Source organism: Lissotriton helveticus, chromosome 5_2 (genome assembly GCF_964261635.1).
Source record: "Lissotriton helveticus chromosome 5_2, aLisHel1.1, whole genome shotgun sequence".
In the NCBI taxonomy this organism is placed as follows: Eukaryota; Metazoa; Chordata; class Amphibia; order Caudata; family Salamandridae; genus Lissotriton; species Lissotriton helveticus.
The window spans coordinates 4769622-4781780 of NC_136066.1; positions in this window are offsets into that span (position 1 = coordinate 4769622).

Consider the following 12159-nt stretch of genomic DNA (forward strand, 5'->3'; position numbering starts at 1 on the left):
GATAGCTTACCTCAAACTGCAAAAGAGCCGCATATCGGAACCACTCCGTGCACAGCGGTGCACATCGCTGCAGGGAGACGCCACGGGCCACATTGGACATAGAAAAGAGAGAATAAACATAAGATTAGCAAAAAAAAAACAAAATGGCTTACTGTGAGAAGTTGGCCTGATAGGTGATGTTTCCAATTCTGGAACCACCTATTATCAGACCAAACAATCCCTTATGGTGTCAGGTTGTAAGTCAACCTTGTTAGACAAGCTATCCTAGGGGTAGCATGGACTAAGCAGCCTAAAGGCTTAACTTAAGAGGTCGTGTTAAGCGAGCTGTTTCACCACATCCAATCCTGTAATATCAAATGAAAGGACACCACACAAGTATATATTATAAAAATATATGTGTTTATTACTAAAAACAATCCTCAGTATTCTTTATGAATAAAGGGGCACAAGCGTTAAATCAAAAGCACAGTTTAAACATACAAAGTTGCACAATTATGGATGAGGGCGGGGGGCCACTCAAACCATATACTAAACAAGTGGTATAAGAGATACCAATCGAACAGTGGTTAGGCCTAGGGCCTAGGGAATCGCTGGGAGCAGTCAGGACAAGCAGTGCTGAAGTCGGGAGAGGCCCACGGGATTCGGGAGCAGTGCGGAAAGCGCACGCATGCACCAATGTTAACCAATGGTGCGTAAAAGTTACAAAGTTAAAGTTTAAGGACACTTCCGCTGAACCTACAGGAACAAAACTTAAGACACAGACCCTAGAGATGTGTACCAGTGTGGGAACACCGGCAGAGCAAAGTTACCTCACCCACAGGAAGCGGGTGCACAGGGTCGAAGTGGCGTCGGGTTTTGACACGCAGGTTCTTGGCGCTTGAAGCTGAAGATGCTGCAGGCGATGTGAAGGAGAAGTGTCCGGTGGATCCAAGGGTGGATCTGAAGTGGTGACGACCTGAAAGCAGAGGGGACAGTGTTCAAAGTCACTGACCAGTGACCACCGTGGAACCAGATTGGAACCAGGCAAAGTCGGGTGCAAACAGGTGATGAGGTGTTGCTTCTCTCTGCAGCCACGTGGACACGAAGAGGTCAAGGACGTCCAGAAGTCGATCACGAGCTGTCCCTCGAAGGCTCTAGCTGATGGCGGTGTCGGCAACTCGATTGAAGCAAACAAGCCTTGGCTAATGCAAGCCACGGGGAAAGTAAAAAAAGGCTTATTACTCGGACCAGCAAGGTCAGAGCGGGTACTCCTTTCTACAGGAGCGAGGGCAGGTCTGGAGCAACCAGACCCACAGTGTAAATCGTAGGTTTCGTCGCCAAGATGGCCGCTGACCACGTGACAAGCGGCCGGGATGGCGAGTCGAGTGGCACAAAGCAAAAGGGCCCCACGCAGATCGTGGAGATGCTGGAGGGTTGATCTTTGGTGCAAATGCTGCTCGATTGTGGGGCTTCTTAAACCCCAAAGCACAGAGTCGAGGGTGCCTCGGGTGCTGCGCAGTCAGCGTCTCGGGGGTCTTTCAAGATGTCCGCTCCCACGTCTCTCGGTGCCTCCACGGGTCCCTTCTTTGCAGGGACTGTGGATCAGGCTGGGAGAAGTCTGGGAAGCTGGGTCTTGTCAGGCTCTGCACTCGGGCTCCGGCGGGAGGCGGCGGCAAAGCAGACGTCGAGGTGCTGGGTGGTGCCTGTGTTCACAGGGTGGCCCCTCCTAGGCCACAAGGGAGATGCTCTTCAGTCTTCTGTTCATCAGAATGTCGAAGTCCAGTCGTCTTCTTAGTTTAAAGGTGATTTCAGGATGATCTAAAGTGCATTGGCACTGCTCCCAGTCTTATACTAATTTTGGGGGCTGGATTACCTGCTAGGTCCCCTCCTATGGGTGGGACCCAGGAAGTGGGTGGATAAACCCCCTTCCTTTGATCCAGGCCGCCCTGGCACGAGGGCTGGAGTGCCCCAGAACCGGTTTGGCCGGATTATGCAAGGGGCAGCCTTGTGCTCCCCATGCAGTGTCTGGTTTCTTTCAAACCTCCCTGCTACAATCCACTATCTCCTGTCTGAGGGGGTGTAACACCTCCCTGCAACAGGAAACCCTTTGTCCAGGCCCCATTTGGCTGAGTTTCGGTCAGCTTCAGGGGGTCAGACTCTTGTCTGTGGCAGAGGCATCCATTTTGTGGATCTAAGGTCCTTTTAGAAATTAACCGCATTTAAGTAAAGTAACATGTCTTACCCCTCTAGAGGGGTGGAATGCTATCCCCGTCGCCAGAACTGGCGAGGGGATAGTATTCCAAATCGTATGACACCTTACACAACATGTTTTGATAAAGCCAAACCAGAGTTGCTATATAACCGCGAGGATTATAAGGCACTTAAGAGTATATGGTATGGCGTTATCCTGAAACAGCTTAGGGAGTTGTTCCCGACAGCTGCAGACAGGCTCAGCTCATGCTAGAGCTCCATCTCACATGAAACCACGCACTCTGCCTCCAGGATTGATGAGGCCTTCCATAGGAGTGGCTCACAGGTTAATATGTGTCCAGATATAGGTTTAGATATAGGTATACTATATCTAAGCAAGGGGTGATTACACCACCTTACCCCAGCTGAGTGATCAGCCAGTTGTGTCATTTAAGAACCAGCCAGGGGTGGCAAAAGATATGCTGCAGTCCCTGGTAGGCCTTGGTGGCCCCTATGCCCTGGGCACCTATAGTGCATTATAAAGGGGCTGACAAGGAGTCCATTTCCAATTGTGGTATGTACCTAGGGTACATGGAATCCATTTTACAGAGAGAGCAGATGGCCTGGGGCCCTGATTAGCAGGGAACCAGGTCAACTAAGTCAAAAAACCAGCTAAACACAGGCAAAAAATCTGGGGTAACCATAGTCAGGCAGCCACCTTCCTACATAACCCCCCCCGAAACGAAAGGAGATAAGGCTATCCTTGGCCAGGTAAGCCTATATTGCCTGAGTGGCCATATAAGGAAGTACCTGCACTAGCATGGGTACCCCCTGTCTCATGGTCCACTAAGCAGTCCCTCACCCTTTGGGTATTAGAGGGTCTCCACCATAGGGAATCACTACCTTGGGTGTGTTTATGCAAAGTTAAAGGCTGGTTTGGATATGGAGTATTGAAGTGAGGCTCTACTAAGTTAGGGCTTGGCTTCCTCCAATTATCTTCCACCATGTGTGCCTTTCTTTCTTTAACTGAGTTGCACTGTGCTCTCAGGGTCAACCTCTGGCTACCTAAAGCTGGAGGCTGGGTCCCTCTGTTTGGCTTGCTGGAGGACACAGAAGCACTTACCTGCTAGACGCTGCGACGCCGCCACCGCCAGGAGTCTTTTTGGGGCAAACAGGCACCTGCTGGAAAGCCGCCACCGCCGAGAGTCATCTTCCCTCACGCCACACGCGCCGCCGCTCCGGGACTTCAATTCCCGGCAGCCTACGCGGCGGCGCGCCTACCAACGTCGCGAGGGCGCCAGGAGGAGGCGCAATAAAGCGCCTCAGTTACCCGCTGCGCGGGACGCGAGCGGGACGCCCGGGGCTAAGCCCGGGCAAAGGGCGGGCCCTCTACGGCCCTCATCGGCAGGAAGAGGCAGGGGCAGGGCCTGACCCCCTGTTTCACCAGAGACGCGTCCACAAGTAAGACTTAGTTGCTCTGTTGTTTACCGTGTTACATATAGATGGCGACTAAAAAGAAACCTGCTGTTCTGCCCGCTAATACCATGGATAATTATGTTGTGCAAACTGTAAAGAAAATAAATGAACAAAGGAGGGAATCACTTGGGCTAAGCCAGTCACCAGATTTGCGCAGGTTAAGCCCTACCTTACCTATGTCAGCAGAGGATAGCCCTTTTGTGATGGTGGAAACAAGGGCCTCAACTAACGATTCACCTATGATTGAGTCTGACAGTCAGCCACTGATCACGTTAGTATCCCCTGTTATTTTGGATGTAGACTTTGATAATGTTATTGATTCAGATCCAGACACTGTTACTGGTCCTGTGGAGGACGATCTACCTCTGATAGAGCACACACCCCGACCTGTGCGTGCCTGTGTGAAGAATCAGCGGAAACAGGGTGGTCAAAGACCAAGAGTGAAAAGGAAAAGAACATTATCTCCAGGTTCCTCGAGAGCTCCCCTAAAGGCAGTAGGGGAAGGGACTATAAGAAACAGAGGAGAGGATGAAATGTTTGCTAAACTGCTTGAGGTTGTAGAGGGTAAACTTATCGAAATTGTAAAACCTCTGATCTCTAAAATAGATAAACTCCAGGCGGAAGTAAAAAGACTTGGAGGTACGCAAACTAAGCTGACGGAGGAAATAGGCAGTCTTAATACTTCGTTATTAACAAGAAATATTATAGAAGGGGTTAATCAAGCCGGAGAAGGGATACCTGATGTGCTGATTGATCCAGCCCATACGCCGGCCCCAAAAGTTAATCATAATATAACAACAGTAGAAGGGTGCCCGTTGATAGTTAATATTCCACAAGCACAAGTCCACGGTACAGACCCTCTGCAGTTTATTGAGGAAGCCTCACCTGTTGTATTAGTGTTAGCTAATGTACCCCAGTTGGATGACGGTATTATCGAGTCAGCCAGCTCTCTGAGTAGTAAGGCCCTTCACTGGCTCTCTGGTAATATGAGGTTAGCGCCTGGTGGGTTACAGCAACTGGCGCATGATATCAAAGCAGTTAAACGTGTTCCCTGGATAGGGAATCGCCCCAAAAGATTTAAAGGGGACTGCGTGGCGGTAACATTTGCACATCCCAATATACTTCCTAATGTTCTAACACATATTTTTCCACCTCAGCGTAGAAGAGGTACGGTGGTTCCCCTAACACTAAAAATTTTCCATGGGGAACAGCAAAATGTAACCCTACCAAAAACGCCAGCATTAGGATGGGATAACAACTTGAATAACAACTTGAATATGCATAACCGCTGGGCATCCCCCCTAGTACCAAGTCTGCTATTGCACAATAGATATGATGCCCTGTCTGGTCTTAACAACTGCGATTGACAAGAGGTCAGACACGAGTCTGCCGCAGTGGTTGCAGGAGTAGATTCACATCAGCCCCCAATTACAACTGGTAGTACACTGCCTAAGTCTGTGGGTACATCTTGCAATACCTTAGTGGGGGCGTCAACAACTTGCCTTATTGCCAGTTGGAATATAGCAGGACTAGTTTCTAAATTAAATGTACTAGGGTGGCTAGAACTAATTAGAACATTTGATATCTTATGTTTACAAGAGACCTGGTGTTTAAATTTTAAGGGCCTTGATGGTTTTGTAGCCTATGAGTTACCAGCAGTGGCAACTACCTCAGGGGGGGCCAAAGGTGGTTTGCTAATTCTGATTTCTGTGAAAATGCGAATCAGGGTGAGGGAGCATATTACTGTGGGCAATAATTCCCAACTGCTATGGTTAGCGGATGAGGCAGACAAAAACATTCTGTTGATTAATATGTATAATAATGTTTTTGATGCCAGCAGATATACGGTTATTTTAGAATTAGACGTCGCAATCAAACAATTGATGAAAGCCTCCAATACAGTTTTTGAATTCATATATGTTGGAGATTTTAATATTTCTGTTTGCCCTCTCTCTAACCAAAAGTTGTGTGGCATCTTGAACCGTGTTGGAGAGCCAGCTACACACTTCCAACACAACACATATGGAGAAACTTTGAACTCCTTCCTACTCGCCTACGACTTGGAGATCTTAGAGTTTGAGCAGGACGGGAAGGGTGATAGTTTGCCAACCTTTGTGGGGAGAGGGGCGAACAGTGTGATTGATTTTATTTGCATGTCTTCCGAATTAGCTGATTTTAGTTCTGATGTCAAGGTTGTAGACCCATGGTTAGTGACCATAACTGTCTTGTTATTGAAACTAGGTTTTGGGAAGTTTGTATAATTCCAGATAGTAGTCCTATTTTAAACATTGAAGTACATAGGCCGAATGGATTCAGAATAAGGTGGGCAGGGGATAAGGCTGAAGTAACTTCTAATTGCATTATCTCCTGCTGCTTAAATGATATTACATCAATTATTGACGAGAAACCAAATATGAAGGCCTGTATTTCCCACTTTACAAAAATCAATGTTTTTATTAGTAGTAAGTTTACTAGGTCTGCTGGAAATTTTAATAATAAAGCTAGGGGATGGTTTAACAATGCATGCACTGTGGCATGGAAGACATTAAAAAAGGCATTATCCATCAAACCTAGAGACAAAACAGTTGTAGCTAAGCTTAGATCTGACTATAATTTAGCTCTTAAGCAAAGGAAAGTTGAATTACGTGAGGAAGCTTGGGAGCGATTTGATCTAGCGGCTGTATCGAATAATTGTACGCTTTTTTGGGCAGTAGTAAACAGCCCCTTTTTAAGAGATGATAAACTTCCCATGTTAACCTCAAACGTGGGTAAGGAATCATGGGTACAGCATTTTTCTGCCATTTTTAATCCTGACACGGTAACGTTGCCGATAAGTTGCTCTTGGCCAGTACTTAACCTAGATATCACCTTACAGGAGGTCCTAAGTAGTATCAGGGCTAGTAAGGGCGGTAAGGCCCAGGGACCCGATGGTGTCCCAGTTGATGTATACAAATTTGCGCCTGAGACTTGGGGGCCAGTACTAGCCAAAGTTTTTAACGCTGCTGTTCGCTATACTATTCCGTGCACCTGGTCTGAATCTATAATAGTTCCAATTCATAAGAAAGGGGACCGAGGAAACGTCAAAAACTACCGGCCAATCTCATTGTTGGATTCGTCCGTCAAGATTATGAGCCGTGTACTCCTCGCCGATTGGAAGAATGGGCAGAGTCTAATCAAATAATGACAGACTGCCAATATGGGTTCAGGAAAGGAAGAGGTTGCATTGAACAATGCTTAAATTTGGAGCTACTGATTGGGAAATACACCCGAGCAAAAAATGGTTCACTTTACCTCTGTTTCGCTGATTTGAGCAGCGCTTTTGACCTGGTGGATCACGCCATACTATGGACTACTTTGCTAGAAATGGGAGCACCAAGGGAAATTATATATTTTCTGGCCCGTTTATACGAGAGGCTTAGCTCGAGTGTCCGGTACGGGCCTTCGGGCGAATGCACAGACAAATTCAGGGTCAGGAGAGGTATCAGACAAGGGTGTGTATTGGCACCCTTGCTTTTCACTCTGTTTATTAATGAAATAGACTCGATCTTACAGAGGGCACCAGCTGACGCACCTAGAGTAAACACAAGCACCATCCCCGTGTTACTCTATGCGGACGACGCTGTGTTGCTCTCTAGGACTCCCCGGGGTCTACAGCTTTTGATGGATAAATTTGTGGCCTTTATTGAGAAAAGAAAGCTGGTCATTAACAAAAGCAAGACATTTGTGATGGAGTGCGGAGCTAGTAAGGTGAAAATTAAAAAGCCCTATAGGTATCTCATTGACGGCCAAGTGGTGCAGTCTGTGGAAAACTTTTGCTACCTGGGAGTTAACTTTTCCAAAAATGGTCACTGGGATGTCGAGCACAAGGTGGTGCGCGACAAAATGATCAGGAGTGCCAATGGAATATTTGCATTTGCAAGTAAATTAGGTAGTAGAAGGCCTAAAGAAATGCTTAAGATCTTTGAAGCTAGGTGTCTCTCGGCTGCCCTCTACGGAGCAGGGGTATGGGGGGTATCCAGGGTAGAATCTCTACAGGTAGAAGAGAATATGTTTCTGAAAAAATTACTGTGTCTCCCGACCTCTACTGCTAATAGTTTGGTCCATAAAGAACTAGGACTACACCATATAAACGATCTATTATTATTGAGACCTTTGATGTTGTGGCGTTCGGTCTGGATGAAAGACGAAACCTCATTTAATAGGGCCATCATTGAGGATTGTTTACGTCTAGACTATTTTCTCAAAATCCCATGGATTAAATACACAATTGAATCTTTCTCTAGTGTATTTGGGCTTAACGTTACATTAGATCACTGTTCTGCCTCGGATCTCTCTAAGGAGAGTCTGAAATCAATTTTCTTAAATCATTGTGCAGAAAGACGAGCTACGGATGATCTTAAACTTTCCACCTGTATACGTTATAACCATTTGAACGAATTTGTGGGCCTACACCCTTACCTCCTCCAGGTGACCAAAGGGCAACACCGGTTTGTTCTCACCAGGATGAGGATGGGTACGGTCCACCTATTGGTTGCATTCCCTGAGATTAAGATGCGCCCTACAGGTCCATGTCGGTGCGACAATATTTCGGAACAAAGCACAGAGCACTTTCTACTTATATGTAACCTGTATAGCGAATGTCGTAAATTCTTTTTAAAACCTTTATTTATTAAATTTGGAGTAAGAACTGTTAAAGCGGCAATGAAATTACTTTTTAACTTGCATCACCCTGACATCTGTTTTTATACGGCTAGTTATTTACTTAGGGCCATTAGCTATAGGAAAAGCATGATTTTTTAAAAAACACATATCAAATTTCTTATAACATTTTATTTATTGGAAAATTTTTAAGTGTGTCATTTGATTGTTATATGTATCTTACTGTATTTGTAGCTGATTGCGATTGTTAAAGTGCATTTTCTTTTAACATGTATTGTATGTATGTACTTTTATGGACATGATTTACATGTTTCCGAATAAAGTTTTGAATTGAATTGGCTTGCTGGAGGGACAGTTCAGGTTTGGGCCCTTTGGGTCCCAGGTTTGGCTGTGCCCAACAGAATCCATCTGTGGGAGGTCCCTAACTGTTTTTAAGGGGGCTCCCTCAGGAGTTTTTAAAATTTTCACCTCACTAGGGCCACTAGTTTTGGTGCCCCTAATCTGTTGATGGGGGTGGTTTATTTGACAGGGGGCCCTCTGGGTCTCACTGTCCTTCTTGTCCTCTGCAGCCCTGGGCTGGCTAAGGCAAGGGAGAGAGGGGCAGGTTACCTGCTCCAGACTGGGTCCCACCTGAGAAGGGTCCACCGCCATCAGAGGCTCTGTCAGGCTAGGCCCAACCACCTCTGGGGCAGTTCCTTCATCAGGGGTAAGATCAGTTCCCTGAGGAGGCTGATCCTGTCCTAAAGTCTGGTGAGGGGGAGATTTCTCTTCCTCCTCCATGCTCTCAGTTTGTGTGGAGTTATCCATCATTTCAGGTTTCACAACACACATATCAGTTTGAGTTTGGGCTGTGGCCATCACAGCCCCACCAACCTTTTCAGGAGGAGACTCAGTTTGGGTTTCTGCTGTTATCATAACAGCTTTGCTATTCTGTTCAGGAAGAGCTTTTGCTAAAGATGGGGCAGAGAGTTTCTCAGCCCTACCAACCTTTTCAGGAAGGACATCTTGGATTGGGGCTGTAGCCATTACAGCCCCACTAACCTTTCCATTGGAATTTACCATTCTAGAATGGATTTCCTGTTCAACCTCAGCCCAGGCTGAGATTTCCAAATCATTACCAAGTAGGCAGTCTACAGGCAAGTTTGATGACACTGCCACTCTCTTTGGGCCAATGACACCTCCCCAGCTGAGACTTACTACTGCCATGGGATGATTTGTTTTGATGCCATCAATGTTTGTTACCTGGTATGTGGCACCAGGTAAAAGTTGCTTAGAGGGGACTATACAGTCAGCCACCATGGTGATGCTAGCCCCTGTGTCTCTAAAAGCTTCAACTTTCAAACCATTGATGATGGGTTCTTGTCTATATTTGCTCAAAGTATTTGGGCAATCAGAGAAGTTGGCAAACCCCCTGCCAGTCTCATAAACAAGATCATTTGGGGAGGGGGAGCTGGATAGGCCAGGGTCCTCCTGTGCTCCAAAAGTAAACCCACCCAGATTCCTGGGTGTGCTCCCACTTCCTGGGGGATTACTGCTGACAGTAACAGGAGGTGTTGGAGCTGGCTTTGGAGGTATATTCTCTTTATTGTTATTCTTGGGACAACAGTTGTCTGTTTTGTAATGCCCAACCTGTTTACAGGCATAACAATAAGGCTTTTTCTCGGTTGAAGAAGTGTCTTGGGACCCACCCCCATTCTTGGAGTTTTGGGGCCCTGGGGAAGTCTTTTCTTTATTTTTATCCCCACCCTTATCTTGAGGCTTGGTAGACTCCTTCTTCTGGTTACTGTCCTGATTCTTAGGCCTAATCCTGGTTCTGACCCACTTGTCTGCCTTCTTTCCCAATTCTTGGGGAGAGGTCAGATCAGAGTCCACCAGGTGCTGGTGTAAGAGCTGGTTCTGACAATTACTTAGGATCTGCTCCCTCATAATCAAATTATACAATCCTGTAAAGTCATGTACTTTGCTGCCATGTAGCCAACCCTCCAGAGCCTTAGTTGCACAATCAACAAAATCAGTCCAGTCCTGAGTCTGTGTCTTCTGGGTGTCTCTGAACTTCAACCTGTACAGTTCAGTGGTTAAGCCAAACCCATCTATTAGGACACTCTTCAGGACTTTGTAATTGTTTGCATCCTCATGTCTAACAGTGAGGAGCTTATCTCTCCCTTTCTCTGAAAAGGAGTACCATAGGATTGCTGCCCACTGTTCCTCAGGAACCTGCTGTACCATGCAGGCTCTCTCAAGAGCAGTTATCCACTTGTGGATGTCATCCCCTTCCTTGTAGGGGGGCACAATCTTTGTCAGGTTTCTACTATCATAGGACCTGGGTTTCTCTTTAGGAATATTGCTGCCACCAGTGGCATCTAAGCCACACAATTTTTGCTCTCTTGCCAAGGCAAGTCTAGCTTGAGCCAAGGCTACCTCCTCCCTCTCTATTTGGAGTTTGACAGCCCTCATTCTGGCCCTATGCTCTAGCTTTTGAGAAGCAGTCATGCCTCTCTGAGATTCTCTGGAGGCACTAGAAATATGAGAGTCCCCTGAGGGAGATCTCACTCTTCTGTTGCCTGGGAGAATGACATGGTGGGATCTGGGGAGGTGCTGGCCCTCTCCATTCCCCAGTAGGTCTAAGTTGGCCTGGTTAAGCCTGGCAACTTGGACCTGGCTACCCCTCTGATCCTGATCTTCTGGGTCCTCTACATCTGAGTCCTCCTCCTCCTCTTCTTCCTCCTCTTCTCCTTCCTCTTGAGGGGTATCAGTTACAGGGGGGTTCACTCCATCTCCTGATTCTAAGGGAGCTTCATTTCCCTTCTCTAAGTCATCCTGCTCTAGAATGGCTATCAGGATAGGACATGTGGGACTTCTGCCCCTTTTTAACCCTCTTGATATGCACAAGGCTATCAAGTCCTTTCGGGTTAACTTGTCATAGCTGGAAGTTGCCTTGGTAAGGTCAACTGTCACAGGAGCAGACCCTGAGGCTTTTCCTGTGTCAGACATGACTGCTAGTGAGGTGTAAGTGGTGCACTTACCTACACTAAGTGTTTTCCTACTGTACCTTGCTAGTGAGTTGTAGTCAGGGTGTGCTAATCCCTTTAATCTACAACTACTAAGTTCAGTAGAACTTAATATGCTAAGCTTTTGATTTATATGTACCTAGAGGTACTTGATGTGATCTTTCAATTTGATAAAAAGATTGCAATGGTAAAACAACAGCAAGCTCAAATCCGCACCGCTGCTCACCAATGTGAGAAGTTGGCCTGATAGGTGATGTTTCCAATTCTGGAACCACCTATTATCAGACCAAACAATCCCTTATGGTGTCAGGTTGTAAGTCAACCTTGTTAGACAAGCTATCCTAGGGGTAGCATGGACTAAGCAGCCTAAAGGCTTAACTTAAGAGGTCGTGTTAAGCGAGCTGTTTCACCACATACAATCCTGTAATATCAAATGAAAGGACACCACACAAGTATATATTATAAAAATATATGTGTTTATTACTAAAAACAATCCCCAGTATTCTTTATGAATAAAGGGGCACAAGCGTTAAATTAAAAGCACAGTTTAAACATACAAAGTTGCACAATTATGGATGAGGGCGGGGGGCCACTCAAACCATATACTAAACAAGTGGTATAAGAGATACCAATCGAACAGTGGTTAGGCCTAGGGCCTAGGGAATCGCTGGGAGCAGTCAGGACAAGCAGTGCTGAAGTCGGGAGAGGCCCACGGGATTCGGGAGCAGTGCGGAAAGCGCACGCATGCACCAATGTTAACCAATGGTGCGTTAAAGTTACAAAGTTAAAGTTTAAGGACACTTCTGCTGAACCTAGAGGAACAAAACTTAAGACACAGACCCTAGAG